The 22,514-nt window shown below is 40.7% G+C and overlaps 1 pseudogene; it reads right to left on the reverse strand.

Annotated features, from left to right (window-relative positions):
* Positions 1–4,858: 4,858 nt before the first annotated feature.
* The window catches only part of LOC139725227 (uncharacterized), a 43,472-nt pseudogene continuing 25,816 nt past the window's right edge, over positions 4,859–22,514 (reverse strand).

Consider the following 22,514-nt stretch of genomic DNA (forward strand, 5'->3'; position numbering starts at 1 on the left):
TTGTTTGGGCAGGTATTGTACTACTGACTGTTGTTGTCGACTCGTGTTATGTTGTCGACGTGTATTTGGCGATTCGTAGCCAAAATGGGCTGGATACCAGCCCAATAATGACGGTCTTTACATACACAGCCCAAAGAACTCGAGAGTTACTAGTATGTGACACAGCCCTGGCGCTTTACAGATAAGAAGTCGCGACATAATTATGCAGAAGGGCGTGGCACATTAATTTTTATAGTATGCAAGTTTTGTTTTGCTTTTCTTTTTTTATTGTATGCATATTTGCATGTAAGCACACAGGTGAGAAAACACCAATTTTTACCGATCTCTCAACTTGCATAGGGCGTTTTTCTGCCAAAGGGGATGGAAAAAATGAGGACCCTTTTTTTTATATGCCCTGAGGCAGACTAGGCGTGATCCTGATAAAAAGGGACCTTTTATTAGTTTAAGCGAAAAAAACAAACCCAACAAAACAAAGCAAAACAACAACAACAACAACCAACAACCCACAAAGCAAACAAACAAACAAACAAACAAACAAACAAACAAACAAACAAACAAACAAAAAACAAAAAACTAAAAACCTAACATGTGTTATTCCTTACCAGTAACCCACACAATGTCAAATAGAGAGTTGAACGTGACAGTCCACTAATATTCTACAACTTACAAGCTTGCTCGATATCCAGGTGGTAAAACATTCAAGATCGAATCAATCATAGAGCTCTCTCTTACTATAGGTCTAGTATTTTGACTTTCAGCGCCAATCATGTCGTTTCTTAAGCCACAAAATAAATACAATGTACAATATAAGCTCTTACATATAAGCGATATTTGTTCATTTTCAGTACTGTAATTCATTTCCAGCAATGTCCGGTTTGGCATTGTGACTCAAAGGGATGTGCCAATGTTCAAGTTAGGGTATTTTTCTTCCTAACACAATGCTGATGCCACAATTGTACGGGGGGGGGGGGGGGGGTATAAGATAGAGGGAGGCAATAATAGGCCCTACCCAAGTCCCATGCAATGTTTAAACATTAGTGATGAAGAAAAGTATAGAAAAGCAGACAAAAAATTATTTGTCATGAAAGTAGAGATATTTCGCTTAAAGGCTGTATATTTTCACGAACTTTTCACGTAGCCATGACGGAGACATGCCGACGTTGTGATGATTTCAGAAAAGTTTGATTATCTCATGCATGCTATGACGATCTGCTCCATTCTCTGTAAGAAAGTGGATTAGGGGATCGTGAACATTAATTGTTAAATATTTGCATAATGATAAGTTTTTGAAACGCGTTCATTGATTATATGGGTTCATAAGATGAGTATTTAAATATCGAAACTTGTAGATTACAGTTTTGGTGCGGAATAAGAGTAATTTCTTATTACATTTTATCAATAATCACGACTAATAAATAGGACACGAAAGAAAATCAATCGAACTTAGGTATGAATGTCATGTTATATCAAAGCTTTTCAGCTTGATTTATTAAAACAATAAATATAAAAGACGTGAATGCACTTCGAAACGATAAAATGAAAATAAAAAGGGGCCTCATTAATGACAACAACACGAAGAATCGACCGTACTAACTTAAATGTTAACATGATACACGAACTACATGTATATAGCGTCAGTAAAAAAAAATACATGCAGTCAGCCTATACAATAATAGCTGCATGAGCATTAAATCTGATTGATCTATAGCTACATGAGCATTAAATCTGATGGATAGATAAAAAACAACAACAACACCAGACTGCCCTGTAGTAACTGTTGACTGGGATTCATGCGGATCTCACTCAGTCATCTAAGGACCAAGAAGTTACTTCTAATGGTATCGTTTAGCATTGGGAGTAGTGATTTGAAGGAAGTTCGAGTTACCACCATACATGTATTTATTGATGCATATGTGTAGGTCAGTTGTATATCACAAAACATCCTACCATGATATTATACAAATTTCGCAATAAAGCCTAAAATGTAAGGAGATATCACTATTTTTCTCAATAAAAAATAACTGTAGATGGCTTTAATATTCTAGAACCAATTTTATCATAACTATTGTTCACATTTTATATATCTATCAATACTTGACATATACTGATTGCCAGTATAACATTGGTTGCTTATATCCCTAACTCACATTTTGAACTATTTTTCAGCACTAAAGCTGGGGTTTTTTTTCACATGCAAACGGTAAATAATGCCATAACTCTTTCTGAACAAAGGAATCATCACATTACCATGAACTTTTCATAACTTTTTACTCTTTACCTTCACCGGAACCTTTTACAACTCTTTAAAAAAATTATAATTTACGTTTTTAAAGGGTTGTAAAAGGTTCTCTTCAGTGGTCAAAGTGAAGGGTAACACGCTACACCACTGATTGGAATCACAGGAAGAATTAAATTGGTAAAAAATAGATTTGAAAAGGGTAAATGCAATATAATATTTTCATAATTTCCAACATCTTACAAAAAAGCGCACTGAATATTTCAGTGTCGACCACATAAAACGTAACATCCCAATTTCTAAAATCCCCAATTCCTCAAAGAAATCGAAAATAAAAGGTATTGTAAGAGGATCTAATAAAATCTTTTAGACTGAGCTTAATGACGTAAAATTTATCCGGTATAGTTTCATAAATATTTGAAGCATTGATGTACAAGAGTGTTATAAGTGACCTTTTTACAGCTGGAGTCTCAATATCAGTTATTCATTTTAATGGCACATGCATCATCAATCTTCGACAACAACCGCCACGTCATAATTATGCTAAACAAACAAACGAACGAACGAACAAACATCAAGATATAATTCGAAAAATCCCTCCTTTAAATCCTATATCACAAGATGATACGTTTTATAACGTTTACACACAAAATGCGCCGGCCGGTACAACGTATGGATGCTAAAAAGATGGAATTCAAAGAATGACGAACTGGGAAATTGCAATGCGATATCCGCTGGTAATAATTTATTCGTTTTGGATAAGGGCTAATTAAGCCTCTTATGATATGAGTTATAACCCCACCTCTATGGAGCCCTAATTATGCACCTGCCCATACTGCACGCACTCATCACGGCCTATTATAGTGATCATGTTGTGACCACAGTGGAAAGAAGCGCACGCAGCGCGCAGCGTGCGCGTCAGGACTCATTGCCTGTAACCAACGAATATTGGAAAGCGCACACATCTTATTACCTGTATTTTCAAGTGAGAAAGTTTCAATCACGATGCACGCTTCAAACAAGTAATAACACCTTAAAGCTATTCTTCATAGAGCATTTAAAACAGCAGTACAATGGACATAAAGAGAATATTCTCATTCTCATCATCACGGTACACGTACCATGACAATATTGTGAACTACGGACACTAGGCCTACTGAACAGGGTACAGCAAAGGAAGAAGACAGCATCATCACGAAAACGGACATAATGCAGACAGAGGGAGGACAACTCAACCTCCAGGGTGAGATGTATAACTCAATTATTTATAACACAAATTGTAGATACATTGGATTCTCAAAATGGATTTTTGCCTGTATTGATCAATGTTTCTCTTTTCTGTTCATGATGTATTAAAAGTGACTGAGAAAATATGGAATAAGTAGGAAAAATGACCGTCAATATATTATTTATGGGGGTTTTTGTATTGTAATTCTTGTTGTTGTTATACTCAGATGAAGTGAGAGAGATAATGAAAGGTGAAAGTGGTATCGACTTTGTACTAGAATAGAGGAACTAAAAATACATTTGTTTTCTGCTGAACGCATGAAAACCATGATGTATCAGCTCAAAATTTGTATGGTCACGGTGGCCTCCTAGATCATCAAGGAATCGTGAAAGTACAGTAGGTCTATTATTTCCGAACCACAAAGTCACTGTGTGATTTTGTATGATTATCTCAACTTTGTTTTACTCCTGGCGGCAGCAATAAGCTAGATAGCATATCATGAACGTTAAATGAACTTTGGAACTCTTTAACATATTGACATATTTACCGAGCTTAGATATGATATGTAAAACATAATAAATATTATGTATTATACATGTAAATTATATGATGTATATAACAATACATACATTAACACAATGACACGATCATCTGAATGTAAAGTGCAAAAAGAGGGTCAAAAGTGCAGTATTTGTGAGGGTTAAGTCGAATTTCAGTAATGAACTCTATACGGAAGACATTATTCTGTGTACTGTTTTGAACATGGATATTTGTTGTTTAATGTAGATAGACATTTTTATTCGTCATACCTTCGCTTCAATATTCCAGTAATCCTTTATTCCAAAATGTGGCTTGTAGATCAATGAAATACGAAATGTTCAACATTAAAGCTTGAAAACAAATATTCAGAAAAATAGCACACTTTTCTATCGTTTGTCTCTGAATGTTCTCAGTCATCCAGGTAAAGTAGATCATGAACTATAGATCTAGTCTTCGGCGGCAGTTGGTTGTTGACCCGTGACAGGGTCGGGGAATTTCGGAAAACGCCAAGTCGGCCTGATGAATCGTCCTGGAAAGGACGTGAAACCTCGCTACTCCAAAACACAAGTAAGCTCAGTTGACTAGATTTACTGATGTAGTCATAATTTGTATCGCCGGTATGTCATTTCATGTCAAATATTTACGGACTGTCCTGCTCCTGATTTTGCTATCCACTTTATACACTTTTAACATTTCAAACTCTCTGTCGAATGTATAAGATCAAAATGCTTAAAAAGTGCTCAGTGTTGGTTAAAATGAAATGTGGTACTGTTTTAAAAAGTTGTGACCCTGTATATGTTGCATGTGTTGTCGTAAGTTTAAGAAATAAGGTGTGATGAATGCTTGTGTTTCATCTACGTGAAGGAGCTAGCAACCGATCCTTGGCTATGCAGTGCGATCGTCTCACTGTTTGGATCGCGAGAACCTGTACCCTGTCCATTTTTCGTGTCCAGTGTGTTCGCCGAGGAGTTCGTCGATTTCGTCGTCGGCTTCGTCTTCGTGTAAGGGTCGGAACGGCGGCTGCCCTTGGCATCTTCATGGCACCTGCAGCATAGCAGGCGGAGCCAGTAGTCACGGATCCCCTTCTGCCGCAGGCCGAACATGAAGAAGAAGCCGAGACCCTGCAGCGAGTTGAAGACGAGGAAGAGGACGTTAAAAACGAAGCGGGCGTCCCCTATGGCGAGAAAACCAAAGACCCACGTGAGTCCCAGCAAGATGGTGAAGGCGATGAGGTCCTGCAGCAGTCGCCAGCACTCCTGCCGCTTCTTCTTGCTGTCCTGGTTCTTGTTGGCGGAGAGCGACCACCGGCCGCACGTCAGCCGGTAGGTGACCAGCACGAAGATGACGCAGTTGGTGATGAGGACGAGTCCCACGGGTAGCATGACGCCGTAGTAAATGGCAGGACCGGCCGTAGCGAAACAGCTGGAAATGTCGAGATGGACAATAGGTCCAACATTAATGTGTTTCTGTTCTAAAGTTATAAGTAGCTATATTATGTCAGTACTTGGACACGATTCTAAATATAATTTGAATTTATGGGTATATAGTTTATACAATAAAATAAACAGCGCAACAGAACATACGAATTTACTACTGTAAATGTATAGTTGGAGAATAAGCAAATAGGAAACTGTGAAGCGATCATTATGAAGAACGCATTTCACAAGCCATGCGTGATTTTACAAAAGATTCAGAGAGCGCTTTTACAGAAAAACGAACTAAAACTACTCTGGACATGTACAAATGAAACGTCGAACATATTTTTCTTCAACAAACCATCAATGAAGACTTTCTTCAATACATGCTATTATTATCACTACTATGAAACTCTTATCGTTGAAAAACAGTGTCGAATTCGTATAAATTTTTGCAGTATTTATAGTTCGTGATTTTGAAGAATGAGAAAATAGGTATACTCACTAAGTTCCGTCCCCTAGATAGAGGTTTTTGTCTACCACGACAATAACGACACACGCCACCAACGGAGGGACTGCAAAATGGAACAGAAAGAACAAGAAGTCAGCTTCTATGACTGAAGATCTACATGGGATTTACAGCTTTGTTTGTGATTCTGTTCTCTTCTCATTATGAAGTTATATAATAACATGGTGAAATAGAAATAAATTGTTGAGAACGAGCATCATTTTGCTGTAAATTTTCACAGAAAACAGCAGCAGTAAAAAGATTAACAACTCTATTTTTTGTTCACTTTAATGATTCCTGCGTGGAGCGGTTTTGCTTTGCTTTGGCGTTGTTTTTATGCCTCCGCCACAAAGTGTAGGTGGAGCTTTTTTTTTTTTTTCCTGAAGGAGTTGATTTTTTTCTTTTCTTTTGTTTTGTTTTTTGTTTGTTTGCTGATTGACCAGAGCCTTGTTTTGGGCAAATGCTGTCTCCACAAGTGGCTTTACACATTCAGATTGAAGCTACTATTTAAACGCAGCTCAAAATCCATTCACTATTGGTATTGAAGAGCCTTGCAGGTTGCAATTTGACTATGAAATCTCCACGACTGAAGTGATAGCAGAATATTCGTTTATTTTGGCGTGCCGACAACGTAAAAAATTGACATGGTCAATCCTGTAGTGATTATTTTCAGCGATGTTGAGCTTTTTGTCTTTTCGGCGAACAAAATAAGATCGCCTAGCAAACAATGTATATAGAACACGCCCTAACTCAAAAGGTACAGAAAGACGAAACGTGAAAGACAAACAAACAGGAAAACCAAGAGCGACTTCTTTGCGAAAAAAACAGAAGACCAAGCACGACAGAAGGAAACAGACTGACAAACCAGACAGTGACAAAAGAAAAGAAAAGAAAAGAAAAGAAAAGAAAAAGGAAAAGAAAGGAAAAGAAAAGAAAAGAAAAGAAAAGAAAAGAAAAGAAAAGAAAAGAAAAGAAAAGAAAACAAAGAGCAAAAGAAAATGTCTGTGTGTGAGAGAGTGAAAGAAAAGCGAGATCAACAAATAGAATTAGAGAGAGTAAAAAAGGACATAAAACATTGGTAAACAAGCAAAGGACATAAAAACATAAGTAAACAACAAACAAACAACAAACAAACAAACGCCTTGACGGCTGCCAGTGCTTACTCCAGGCTGATACGGTAGCTATTCGTAGAAACTTGGACACGGTGCCGCTGTGGACAGTGACGAAGAGGACGTACATGTACACGGCTTCGACCAACATCCACGCCATCGAGGCCAGGAGGAAGTAGTGGATGAGGAACCCGATGGCGATGCACCCCGAGGTCGGTGAATGTCGATCGATACCGATGACGAATATCAAGTACAGGCCCAGAAGGGCGACGCAAAGGTTGATATGGATCCGCTGTGGTTGCCTCTTACGGAAGTTTCTGCGCGACATCAAATTGAAGACAGTTTTTTTTTTCCACTGAGATATTTATCATTCTGCATCAAACATAATTATATTCAACTGAACACATAATACATCATAATATTTCAAATTTGATACTTTGAAAAACAACCAATAAAATATCGGAACTCAAACCATAATGATTTGCTACATAACAAGAAAACAGGTGTCCAAACAGATACCATTGTTTCTGAAAGGCAACTTATGACTACTTTTTGCAATACATTTTTCTGTATCGTAATACTCCCTTATACTATCTTTACACAAATCAAAACGAGGTATTTTTCTTTTTATTTTACAAACATAAATGTCATGTCTCACAAGCATAGTAATACAATTCGGTGCCGAATTGTTAATACCCCCAAAACCAAATAATTCATTCACTCTAAATTCGTTGGGTTAAAAAGTAATCTAATAGACCATGAGGAGGGACAAATCCAAATAAGATTATTAATTCAAAATCTAATAGATTCCATTTTTAAATCAATTACATTGAAAATTGTAATCTCACGTGGATTTGTCCCTCCTCATGGTCTTATTAGATTACTTTTTAATCCACCGAATTTAGAGTGTTTTTCCATCGGAAATGTTATTTCTAACCCCGCGTTAGCATTAATCCATTCTCTTACTTCAACCCACAATCTGTCAACCTATTGACACTCACTCAAAAAATTTATTGAAGTCTCAACATACACATTACAAAAAGAACATTCTTTTCTTTCAACCAACCCAATTCTATTCAAAATCTTATTTGTATATAAAATTCTATTAGCTATTTCAAACTGAAACCATGGCAAATTAACATCCGCCATGAACAATGAAGACAGTTTTGATTGAAACAGGCCTACTCTACTATATGTTGAAAAGCAAACGCACATGCTCATTATTTCATTTATAAGGGCCATTGGGATTCGTACTCATCTCCAATTTTTTCATGTTGGTAGGAAAGGAACGCAGAAAAGAATATGTAATAACATGCTTTGTAAATTTATCACGAAGTATATGCCTATAGCTTGAAAAGAGCCTGTGAGATGAGCACTCCTTTATTCGAAGTTTTTGCGGCTGGAAACACCGCCACTAAACTGACGGCGCGGCGGTCAAAGTTTAATGGTGCAGCACCCTAAAATCCTTTTAATTCATTTCGTATTACCTACAATATATCAAGAGATATTATTTTTCCCCTTTTACTCTGATCAACGAAATTGTATGTATCGGATTATTGCCAAACTAAATTGGTTTGGTTTGTTTTGCTTTCTCTGCCCCTGTTTGAGTGACACTTTATATCAAAGCCATGAAAAGAAAATAGTCACACTTACGCCACACACAGGTAGGTCAACAGCATAATTACAAGACACACGATAGATACGATGCAGCCGATTGTGCCCAAGATATCCAGAGCGTAGATCCCGATATCACCAGATATATCCTGACGTGAGAATACAGATAAAACATTGAACAATATAAAAAGACGCAGTCAGCTGGATTAGCGAAAACGCCAACATATTTACTGTTTGTACTGACGGTGCCTACCATTGTACAAGATATCGGAGGAGTATGACTGCATCATTAACTTCATATATCCCATCGCTTCAGAGGCAGGTAAGATGATTGACAGACGTCATCAGCTTTATTACCTCGAGATTAACAATGGATATCATAATCCTTAGATTTGGATATAAGATGACCATCAGTTCTCATCATGTTGCCAGTCTCTCTTTTTCTTCCAGCGTATTACCATTGTGTCACATACAGCGCTGTTTTAATTAAAGTCAAGTTGTATTTCACAAACATTGGAGATACTTACGCTTTTGACTCTGAAACGGATAATGTTGAAGGATGGTGATTAAATATAATTTTCTTTTCCAAAGTGTTAGTGATATCGAAGATATCGAAGATATAAACGACAGTAATATTAATTATAATGACATAGGTTCTAATAATGATACTATTCAACCAAAACAACACAATTAAATCATATGACCAATTTTATCATCATTATCATTAGTATGACTATCAACACTGGTAGCCATCACCACCACCACCACCATCATCATCTTCGTTGTCTTCGTCATCATCATCATCATCACCACCATCATCACAATCATCACCATCATCATCATCACCATCACCATCACCATCATCACCATCGTCATCGTCATCATCACCATCACCATTGCCATCATGATCATCATCCTTGTCAGCAGTGTATGGATATCACGTCGGAACACCACCGACCGGGGATGATGGAGCACTCACCAAGAGGACAGCGAAGCTGGTCAGATGGTCGCACACACATCGGATTCTGTGGATGCCTGGGAGATCCTCACGCCGACACCCTTCCGTTGACCAGCGACCTCCGTTCGCTGTCTTTTCCCAGAATACGCAGCTTCTGTTATCTACGGTTTCGTCTTCGTCCGTAACCTTGGATTAAATTCATACGAGCAGCGTAGAAGAGTTAAAGAACAAGTAAATGTTTTGCGTCATCATTACTGTTGCTCAGTTGAAATTTAGGCTTGTGATTTAGCGGGAGCCCGAGGTCGGTCTCTTTAATAAACAGATGCTCGAATCCTCCAGAGCATCCTTTAACGCCGGTCTCTTTAATGAACAGATGCTCGAATCCTCCAGAGCACCCTTTAACGCCGTTCTCTTAAACAGAATTATTATGTTCGAATCCTTAAGAGCACGCACACCTCTGACTATTATAATACCCTACGTATACCTGGTTATACCTGGGTACTCGGTAATATGGGGTCGAGATTACAAGCAAGAGGTTTGTGAAAGAACAGCGTGTAGGCATACTGAAAAGGTCAGTGCAGATAGCTGAGTATCATTATCATTCTTGTCGAGATGAATTCACGTTCGAAATCTACACTACAGGTAGACATGAAGATGTTATTATCAGTATTACCAAAGTTATACTTTAAGCAATTTTTGCGCCAAGGACTGAGGAAAATGTGAAGTCCTACTACAATTTAGGGTTGTCCAAGCCTATTGGCACTCGATGCACACAAAAAAGATGAACCCGTTGTCTACGGGTATCGGGTAGGCCGTGTGTTAACTCATGGGAATTACAGAATCTCGGAGGTAACGGGATAATAAGACAGGAAGTCCTCCTCACATTCAGCTCCAAGAAGTAGGATTCCACCTCTTCACCGGGAGGCAAGTTCTGTACGACCGCGCCTTCGACAGTGGCCGAAATGACGCGGGACCCAACGGCCTGGCGGTAGCCCGGTGTGGTGACCACAGTCTGACCATCTGTGCTCAGGAAGAGCTTGCTGGTCTGGAAGATGAAAAAGCTGACGGGCACATCTGGGGAGGGGAGAGGACACAATGGGACAAAGAAGTCAGAAAGTAGATGTATGCATGCATTAAGTGTTAATGTGTGTGTGCCTGTATGTAAGTATGTGTCAGTCTGTTTATCTGTTGATGTTGTTGTTGTTCAATTCCTTCTTAGAAGATGGCTGGATAGCCCATGGGGTCCAGTTGGATGAGGGGTGGAACAACTTCACCGGGTTGAACACCCTGCTCTTTGCGATGAATGAATGAAGCGGGACATTTTACGTGCATGAGTTGTTACTCTCTCATACACGGGACCTCCATTTCATGTCCTATCCGAGGGACAGAGTGTTTTGCCTCTTGCTAGAGGGGACAGTATGCTTACACACAACATTGCTCAGTCCAGATTCGGGTTCGAACCCAGGCCCTTAGGGTCGTGAGGCAGACGCGCTACCGACTGAGCCAACTCACCGCCCTAATATGTATGAATATGTATGTATCTTTGTTTATCTATTCATCTATTAATGTTCTTATGAATTAATATTCTTACATATTATCATTTTGAATAACACCACGTCTCTATTTTAGCCATAATCTATCGAGCTAACTTTTCACCTATTATATACTTTTGTAATTCTTATTCATAACTTCTTCCAAAATAACCAAATTGATCAAAATTTCCGTAGATTCAATAACACGAAGTAAACTGACACATAATGTTTCATCTAAACAACTCAGACAGATTTTACACGACTGTATTAGATAACAAAACATTGTAATGATGAACATACATCATTTATGAATATGTTATGTACTGCTTCATTCTGTACATCGCTATAATTTCCACATAACATGATAATGACAGGGTAATTTGCATGGGGACGTCTCTGTATGCAATCATGCAGCTGATGACAAGTATAGAATACCTTCTTTTTCCTGGGGTATAAAGTCTAAGACGACGCTAGGCAACAGTATAGAGGCCTCGACATCGTTCTTGGGCAGCTCCTCGGGGTCATAGATGATCATGGTATCGTTGACCCCCAACACGTCCGTCGGAGAGAACACTTCCTGGTCGTCGTCAATGAGCGTCGCGAAGCCCAGGCCAGCACGGAGGGACCTCCTCGGCACGCTGATGGCTGTGACGGCCAGATGGCGATCGACCACGGAGAGGTTTGTTCCGCCGCCGTCCTGGAGCTGGAAGAGGCTCACCTGCTCCTCCAGGGAGTCAAGGATTCTCGTTGGTGCTGCGACATCCAGTGAGTCCAGGTACTCATCAGTGTCGACATCTAGAACGTTGTCCACGATCTGAATGACGTTCCTTGTGACCTGCATCAGTTTTGAGGTGCGAATAGATAAATATAGTCACCCTTTGTGAGAGATGCATTGTCATCTTTCTTGCTATTTTTCTTTGACAGGGATGGGTTGGACCCTGAGGACATATACACGTAGTATTTTAAATCTGAAACAATTCACGATTCCTGTATAGCTCAGAACAGCATTGTTGAATGAAATTCCAAGAAATTTATGTCTGCATGACGACCAAGAGGGCATTCCATAACACTTTCATGGTTGCTAGTTACTGGACCAAATAACACCAAAATGAACCTTTTAATAATAATCATCACTGTATGACTTATCAAACCACGGTCAACATGACAGCCCAGTGTCTCCATTTAAAGGGAAACAGATTTTGTGATATCCATGATGGCCTAAAGCATACCGAAGGACGAATTTAAATTCTTACTTTCTAATTGTTGTAATTTTTGTATATGCAACGACATATGAAGGTATCAAAATATTTTCTTTGTGACCATCCCAAGGACTGGGCTACACTTTGCGACATAATTATGTGAGAAACAGAAAGAACACAACTACTATAACTAGTAGTATATCAAACTATAACTCGGTTTTTTGACAGTCTGAATGTCACGGCTATTATGTCGTGAAGAAAAAAAAAACCAGAAAGTAATTTCGAGACATTGCCTTTTAACTGGAATGTTTCGTGGTATTCATAGTTTTACTATAAAGTATCGCACTCTGTTTTGAAAGAGATTTTTGTCTTTGAAAAATAGAATTGAAATGATAATAATTATTTTTATTCATTCTTTTTCCCTCGGATCACATTCCGGGTATATACTCTCGCGTAAAACGTTCGCGCGGACTTTACTTTCAAATGTAACGCATCATCCTTTGATCTATTCTGTGACTAAACGGAACATAGACCCGTTTGCCCACTAAGGTTTGCTTGCAAGCCACAAACAGGTTATATGCGTACCATGATTAAAAAGAATAAATATTGCACGTTTACCATTCGAAATCAACAGAGCAAGGACATTTTGTTACCTCTTCGGACCCGTTGCGAACTGCGACCACATTTTGGAGGGAAGTCGCGACGGCGTCCAGTCCCTCGGAAGTAATAGTTGAAGACTGGTTGGTGGCATCGACCAGATCGTTGGTGTAGGCGGTCACGTTTTCCCTAGTCACGGGCGTCTAAAGAAACCAACGTCGTCATGGAAAAGATAAGTAACTGTATGCATTCTTAGACACGCACAGAAAATTATCGTCTTCTTGCAAAACATTTGTGTGTGTGTGTGTGTGTGTGTGTGTGTGTGTATGTGTGTGAATTTGCTTGACAGAAAAACAATAGAGACAAGGACCCTGACGACAAAGAGCAATATTAAATGGGTTAGTTAAATACCGGTTAGTGATTGGCTGAACACAGTCACGTGATGGAGGTACATTCGTTATGTTCGCCCATGGGCGAACATTCTTGTGAATGTTCTCTCATGGGAAAACATTTTCACGTAACAAATGACAGAAGGCTTAGGACCGCGCGCGCACAGTGAATTTGGCTCTGCGCGATCGAGCGCAGCGATGCGAGCGATCGAGTGCGTTGTGCTGGTGGTTGACGTTGACGTATTTGACTAACCCATATAATATAACAGATGATGACTTTTGTTGTCAGGAACATGTACCAAACGTTTCACCCTCAGGGTTTGAAATGCTATTTCGGGAGGCTATAAGTCCCTCGACTTCGTCTCGGGACTTATAACCTCCCTCAATAGCATTTCAAACCCCTCGGGTGGAACATTCGGTATGTTCCCTCCCCCCGCCAGTCATCATCTATATAATATGTATATTGCATACGGTTTAATCATAATATGTAGTTTTCATAATGTCCCCGCGAAATATCTCATTCCCACGTCATCCATCAAACTGAAGCGACAATTAAAAAAAACAACAACAACTGGAAAAGACGGACAGGATTTCGTCACACGTTATGATACATGTTCGCGAATTGCACGTCATAAATCGGCAAAAATAGAATGGTCGTCCATTATGGCATTCCGTAGAAGTACAACGAATGACGTTACTGACGCAAATATCGTCTCTCTAAAGACATGTTATCAAGTTATTTAGACATGTGTGTCACATAACTCCCCCGAACCAAAAAGTAATATATATATCTTCATTACTGGGCTGCGCTAAGTGTTGGTGTTTTTACTCGCATTAGCAACATCTTTTCATCAAAATGCATACGGTCCAATTCTGCTTGCCAGGTTTCCTATTACGCAACTTCATAGACCTAAGGTACGAAGGTTGTACATAAAAAAACATGAGAAAGAGGTGTATGAATGAGAACAGCTGTCTTGACCCATGATGCAATTAATATAAACGAGTGGCGGGAGCTTACATTAGCAATATCCATTAAGACCTCGTCGCTGTTTCTCATCTTCCGGAAAGCAATCTGTCATCACGGGATCGGCCCCAGCTTGCCGGCGATATGAAGTCCCCTCGGCACACTCGCGTGGCGCGAGGAAGATGGGCTGGAAAAAGAAGTACGAAGGGGTAGAAAACAAAAGGGGGGTTATTTTTGTGGAAGAATGGTGATAAAAAAAAAATTGCAGCCGCCATCCCCACCACCATCATCTTCATCTTCATCTTCATCTTCATCATCATCATCATCATCATCGTCCTCGTCGTCATCATCATCGTCGTCATCATCATCATCATCATAGTCATCATCATCATAATCACAGCCATTGCTGCTGTTTATCTTCATCATCGTATATCCACCATTGACCATCCCCACTATCATATTCATCATTATCAAACCAATATTAGAATAATCACAATCTTTCTCCTCCTCATCACCTTAGTCTTCATGATCAATATCGTCATCATCACTACAATCATCACCATCGCCATCATTACCATTATCATAATTTTCACCGTATGATCATTTTCATTATTATCACCTATTTCATTATTCGGCACAACCCCACCTCCCACCATATGAAATCATTTATCATGCTCCTCCTCCTCCTCACTATCATCATCACTACCACCACCACTACCACCATCATTATCATCATCATGATCATGATCAAGAGCGTCCCTCCTTCTTCTCTCCTCCTCCTCCTCATCATCATCATCACCGTCACCATCATTACCACCATCAACGTCGATGTCTTTCATTATCATCTTTATCATCGTCTCTATAGCCAAAAATCTGTAATATCAAACTCTGCTATTATTAGTCCCTACCACTCGCGGGCTATGAGTATCACAAAATCGAATCCTTGATCTTAATAAAAGAAAAAAGAGTACAGGCAGACAAGCCTTATCAATTACGTATCTGCCCTAAAATGTTTTGATGAATAGTATACTGAGCAAAAAAAAATCGTTTTCTGCTTGTCAATTTGAAGACAATTTCTGCAAAATCATTTTTTTTTTTTCACCTTTAACATCCAAACAATTCATCAAACTGTGATAAAAGGGCTGAATGATATTAGTCATCACAATTCCCCTTCAAAAAAAAGATCTCCAATTTAAAGAGTTTTTTTGTAGGTATACAAGGGCTATGATGCAGTTTTCCTTTTGAAATAATTATGATTTAAATTATGTGTGGGATATCATGGGGCTACCTGTGTGTAAAAAATGTCAGTTTACGTTTTTTGAGGTGATATTACCGTTGCCCGAATACTCTGGGGCAGAGTTCCCACGCTGTTTTGCAACCTCGTCCAACGCCGCTGATGGGAAGGTCAGTGTTCCAGATGATCCTTCGACTGCAGAGGCTGGGCATGACGCTAAGGATTAAAGTGTTAAAACGAAATGACTTAGGACTGGGGCTCGACGGACAAAAATTTTTTTAGATGAATATGATTCTTAAAATATTACATTCCCCATAAGTTTTTTTAAAGTGGTTTATGGTCTATCGACACATAGGCCTACTAGAAGGAGTTTTCAATGAACATCTTCATTTTACCGAAAATGGTGATACAAGAACATGACGTCCCGTAATTGGATGCAAGAACTCTTTTTGTAGAATCGTTGAACAGAATTATGATGGTGGTGGTAAGGTCATATTTTCTTTTTTCTTCTTTAGCAGTGTCGGAAGAAAGCCCAGAAGGCCTAGTCATGATCCTTTTTATCTCCAGTTATGCCAATAATCATTTATTATCTTTACTCTGCATGATAAGCAATGGTCAAAAAGAACTTAGTGGGGATGACATTAGAAGAAGAATGCATACGCTGGGATTATTTATGCACTCTGGGATTAAGTAAGTCTTTCCGCGCTCCGCGGTAACACTCACACACACTCCCGACTACGATCGATCCTGGCACCACGGGCGGGGAGATCACCGTACTGTTCATGTACTCCACGAGGAGATCGGTCATGGCCAACACGAGCTCCGTCTCGTTGGCCCAGTCGGAGCCACTGACGCTCGCCTGGTAGTCCACGATCATGCTGCCGTTGCGTGTGTTGACAATAAAGGGAATGTCGTAACCAAACTGCCTCGGGTCTCCGCCCACCAGAGATCGTGCAACTTTCCCGTTGCCGCCATTTCCAGAAGTTAAGGCATCTCGCACCTAATGTATTGTCGAGTATGATGGGATGAGGCGGATGAAGGAATATGAAATGTATACAAAGAAACAACAAAAAGTGGAAAAACCTTTCGATGTCGAAATCATTCACTTGGATCAATTAGTCTCTGGGGTATCATGTTGCGTCAATGTTGTACCATAATTGTATCAATCTCGCGCCGGTAAGTATACATTAGCGACGTGTACATCAAATACAATACATCGAAATACAGTACATATAATAATCGCAGAAACAATAATACCATCGTGCAAAGTGAGCATTTCTACCTACACAACCCTTAAACCTACATGTAATAGCCCGGGGGCGGAAGGAACGGCCCTCCCCCGACATTATTTCGCATAATTCTTTAAAAAAAAATGAAGGATGCGTGCCAGTGCGTGGCAGTGCGCGCCATGCCACGACTATCACGAACTGCCACGAATAGTTCACGAATAGCTCATGTCGAGTTCACGAGTGGTTCACATGTTCACGAATTGGTGCGCGTCGCAGCGTGGCCGTGCCTTCCCACAGACACGGTCATGTGTACTTCACACATTGATGCCACGAGCAGTTCACGACTAGTTTACGCACTTCACTAACAGTTTGCACATGGCACGAGCAATTTACGAACAGTTCACGAGCAGTTCATGACTACTGCGCGACAGTGGCGCTCGCGTCGGTGCGGGGGTATATAGGCTCATAGGGCAAGAAACGCAAGAAAGTCCCCTCACCCACCCCCAAGTCGGCCACGACACCGTCCGAATTGCGCGAACTCGTCGTGCCAATGCGGGAAGTGCGTAAACTATGCGCAAAGTATGCGTGAACTCGTCGTGCCAGTTCGTGTCATTGTGGACACTGATGGGCACGCATTTGTGAACTATTCGTGAACTCGTCATGCCAGTTCGTGTCATTGTGGACACTGATGGGCACGCATTCGTGAACTATTCGTGAACTCGTCGTGAACTATGCGTGAACTAGTCGTGAACAGTACGGGAGCCTCCCAGTTCGTGCCCCAAAATGTCACGACTTGCCACGACAAAATCGTGGCCAACAGTCGTGCAAGTGTCAGCCTAGCATTAGAGCTTAGATTCTCTGACGTCCATCTACTTATTCCCCCACAGATGGGGCAGTGGGCAGTGAAATTACTGTACACTCTGAGTTCCATAGTCCCGAGGTCGGGGTCGACGACCGTTGGCGCTGTGGTAAGAAGATCAAAGGGGGAAATCCTATATTAGCTACAAAAATGCAATTTTTGTAGTGTGATCCTTCTGACTAACTTGCGACAGTTAGACTGGTTCTGTAATGTATTCAGATTTTATGCATCCTTTAGTCACTAAAGTTGCCCTAAACAACCTCAAAGCTTGCCCGAGGCCTGCCCCATCTTGCAACAGAGAGTGAATTTCTGCCTATGGAACTTAATGGGAAAGAGCAGGAGAGTGAATGAAATACTTCGTTACTAGGCTGTAGTATTTAAGAAGCATCTATAACTTGACATGAACTACAGAAACGAAATATTGCCCTCGGTCTTATTTTCTCCAAGGACTTAGGATAGGGTTAGAGTTGTGATAGGGTTTTGGGCTTGACGTGGTGATTAGGATTAGGGTTACTGGATATTTGTGGATATAAATTCATGTTGGGTCTACTCTGCAGATATCTTAATGGGAGCACTTCTGGCACGAGTAAAATGTCATGGAACCAATATTCTGTTTGAGAGATATTAAAATGCCGCCGAGTATGTTTGCCCAAGATATTAATGATCGATGTTAATTCCACAGGGGTAAGTTCTCATTACCTCAGAGAAGTGAACAACTAGCTGACTTCACGTACACATTGATATGAAGAACATCCGCCTGATATTACTATTAATTTTTGGCTTCATAATTATTTGCGCTTGCATGGTTTCCTGAGAGTTAGTTATTCCGGGTTCTGCCTCCTGCAATAACATAAAGAATTATGACTGAAATCATAATCCTAGTAATTACTGAAGAACCGTCATTTGATGCCATTTTCAGAGACTTACCCAATTTTGGAATTGGTACCTTGGGAACGATGGGTCATCGACGGCAATGAATTCGGTGTCAAAGGTTATGGAAAACCCGACGGTGATGACATCTAGAAAAGGGAAAGAAAAAGGCAGGCAAAACACAATTATGGTACAACAGCTGAGGTTTGTAATAAGATCAGAACAAACTCTGATAGGATGAGGAATCATGGAACCACAATTTCGATGGCATTGCACAGGGTTATAGGTCCCATCTGGCATTCTTTTTTTTCTTTTCTTTTTTTTTCAAATGATAGAATCTATTGATTTCTCTAAGCAACATAATTATACAGAGGATGGATGAAATACATGATTATTACTTCAACACCATATAAAGCCATTCCTTTGGTACAAACAATTTAAACACTTATCTGTGTTTTTTCATGTTTTCTTTTTCAAATATTCAAGTAACTCCTTACTAGCAAAGATACAATAAAGGGTTGTGCATGAAAGGGAAAATAGGACAAAATAACTCTTGGCAGTCCGAAAGCCCGCCCAGGCCCACCCGACATAGCGACGACGAGTGCACAGTGAACAAGTTCCACAGGACCGTTGCAATGTACAGCTGATGAAAGGAAATTCGTCAATACTAATAGGCCCCATGGAAAGGAAATCTAAAAATTAGCTAACCACATGCACCCATCGTCTCCACGCTCAGGTAGGCCTCCGGCGGACCTCCGGCAAGCCATTGGGTCGCCAAGGATATACCCTGCCCGAAAGCATTACGCAATAAAAGCGAACTGCATACAGTCGAATAAACCCGCTCGTTTACTTCACGCATACTACTTCAACAGAGGTTGTCACTGGCAACCCGAAGAACCCCTTTCGAGCAAGGATGAAGTCGCTCTTGGCAGTGCGACAGCTCGCCCAGGCCCACTTGACATAGCAACAGCGCGTGCATGCAAATTTTACATGTATAAAGTACAGCAGTATCATACCAATGTACAGGTTAATGAAAGAAAATTCGTCAATGGGGCCCAACGAGAAGAAGCATCCATGAATTAGCCGATCGCATGCACCCGCCGCCGCCACGCCCAGGTAGGCCTCTAGAAAGCCACCGGGTTAACAAGAACATACCCTGCCTGAAAACATGCATGAATTAGCTTACATCATAAGAACGCAAGAACAAACGTAAAGCCAGCTGGCATTCTGACTTATCTGTGTGCCAAAAGCCCTGCGCCAATAGCTCCATTTAAAGAAGAATGATACCCAAATATACCCGTTGAGTAAGTAAATGTAACAATATCAGCAGAACACATCAATGAAAATTTGAGGAAAATCGGACAATCCGTTCAAAAGTTATGAAATTTTTAAAGTTTTGGTGCCATCATTGCCGAATGAGAATTACCGACAGTTCATTACGTCACTGCAGGGCGACCATAAAGAGAAAATAGGAAGAGAATTCCACAAGCTGTAAAGCAAGCCTACAATATTCCTTCCACTTACGACAGCTTACTATGATTTGATGTGTTAATGATATCATAACTTTCCCTGCTTTCTTAAAGAGGAAAGCCAAGTCTTTCACTATCCCAGAAAAAAATAACTATCAAATGCTGAAATTTTCTATGATGATATTATGTACACAATCAATAATTATCAATGAGATCACAGCATCACATACTCCTCAGCGTCAGAAGCATGTCAGTGGTAACCACGTTCTCCCCGTTGCCGCTAGACCCATTGCCGGGAGATGCTTCGCAGAAGTAGTAGCCCTGGTCTTCCGTCCCGAAGTTTTCGAAACGCAGAATCGGCGATGGGCTGTCGGACGGCAGGACAGGGCCGCCAGCCGTTCGCTTCATCCACCATCTACTTATTCCCCCACGGATGGGGCAGTAGACAGTGAAGTTACTGTACACTCTGAGTTCCATAGTCCCGAGGTCCGGGTCGACGACCGTTGGCGCTGTGGTAAGAAGATCAAAGGGGGAAATCCTAGCATTTTCGATACCTCTTCCTATCTAAATTCCAGAAGAGAGTGTGTACTTACAAAAGGGTGTTTATCTCTACAAAGCATGTACCTGGTAATAGAGTAAGGATCAATACATGGAAATTGTTAATGGCTGTAGCAACGAGCATTGGATTGACTGTCAGTTTACCGATGGTGGCGTGCTCAGCCTTGCATAAACGGGGTGTGTGTAGTGATATCTTAGTGTATAATACTAGTCATAGTATTATAGGCCTACTCTAGGGTGTACGATACGCATGTAAACTTAATTCTAGCGATTTATCAAAATGAGGATGGAAATAAAAACGTATTTACGAAATGCAAAACAGTTTTGCTGCCGACATCCCGCTCTGATTAACTCCTCAGTTGTACTTTTCCACTCATTGAGAATGTCTAAACATGTGGAATAAGTCTCGCTGGTAGTAAGATTCGAACATTCCAGATATTCCAGCAGGACCGGGCTCTCCGAGGGCAAAATCCTCTGAAAGCTGTCGAGGCTTTGGGCCATCACGAGTAAGCGTGTGCCTGCTTCGATTGGCACCGGGTGAGTAATAACAATACGGTATCCGTCGAAGCCGTCTCTTACGACTCTATTGATGTCCTGGTAGTCGCGCTCGTACAGGACGGGAAGAACGCGTCGACGTCGGCGTCTTTGTGGAAACCTCCCGGGGGCTTCCACGGACACCGTGAGGCGGACGGAGTTTATGCGAAAAGGTTGAAACAAGAGATTATCTTGTAGCGCAGAGTACGGCAGGAAGATCGAATGAAGCTGGCCGCTGGATGGTAGGCTATAAAACTCGATGTTCTCGGTGAAGAAATCCCAGTAGACACTGGTTAGGTTTTTCACGGACAGGCAGGGTGAGGGAAAACGCAGGTTTCTGTGGTCGTCCACTTCCACCTCAGTACACACATCGGCTGGCGAGAGAACATATGATAACGGAAAGAAATTATAATAGAATATGCTTATCAAGATCTCACGTCTGCGAAGGAAAACATGAATTCATGGCACTCTATCATAAATTTAAAGGGGAAAAGTATTCAGACGTACACAAATTGACGAATTCTTGCCCTGAGTGTTATATTGCAATTGATAATTGACAAGTTCCCTTACATCAACGTAAATATGCTTTACATTAATCGGCGTTTTTGTGTTATTGCTATGATAAGAAAAGAAAAAGTCCCCAGGTGAGGAATGGTGCCCATTTGCACAAATACATATTAAAGCACCCTTGCATTATGATAATTCCCACTAGATTTGGTAACAATATGTGAAAATGTGCTTTCAAGAAGAAGATGTGAATGTGAATGGGGGCACCTTTGAATCTGCCATAAACGAAATGCTACAGTCATGAATGTACTTACTCCGAGTATTAAACTCAGCTCTTTCACTTTTGGTTCTACAGAAAAAGATTCTGAAAGATTCCTTCATTTGGGGAAGTTTGGGCCCTCTGGGCGCCTTAGCTCTATCACGTTGGTTCGATAAGAGAAGACTTTCCAAGATTTTTTTTTTTTTTTTTTGGGGGGGGGGGGGGTGGGACGGCAGGTGGGACATGGTGCCCATTTGAACGCATTGAGATCCTATCCCCTGGGGGTGCTACCTGCCAAGTTTGGTGGATATTCTTCATGGGTTTTTCAAGAAGAATATGAAATGCAAAAGGTTTACGCACGACGGACGACGAACGGAGAGTGATCGCAATAGCTCACAGTAAGCCTAATGCCCCTGTCACACTTTGCCCGATATGGCAAACGCATGAGAAACGAATGTCGATTTTTGGCATCCGTTGAAATCCGTTGAAATGCGTTTCATGTCCTTTTTATTCTTTGGATGGGTGATTTCCGTCAGAGCGGCAAGAAAACTTCGTGCATGCACAAAGTTGTTTTTTTTTTTGGCGCCAAAAACGGATAGCACGATCTGACCCTTGTCCGATAGTTGTACGTTTTATCCTGTATCTGTACTGTATAGGCCCCCTGTAGAGTCCGTTGCTGCAAGAAATGGTACGGATGGTACGGCTA

Source organism: Diadema antillarum, unplaced genomic scaffold, assembly GCF_040938485.1.
Source record: "Diadema antillarum isolate AM-2024a unplaced genomic scaffold, OU_Dant_1.0 seq00000028_RagTag, whole genome shotgun sequence".
In the NCBI taxonomy this organism is placed as follows: domain Eukaryota; kingdom Metazoa; phylum Echinodermata; class Echinoidea; order Diadematoida; family Diadematidae; genus Diadema; species Diadema antillarum.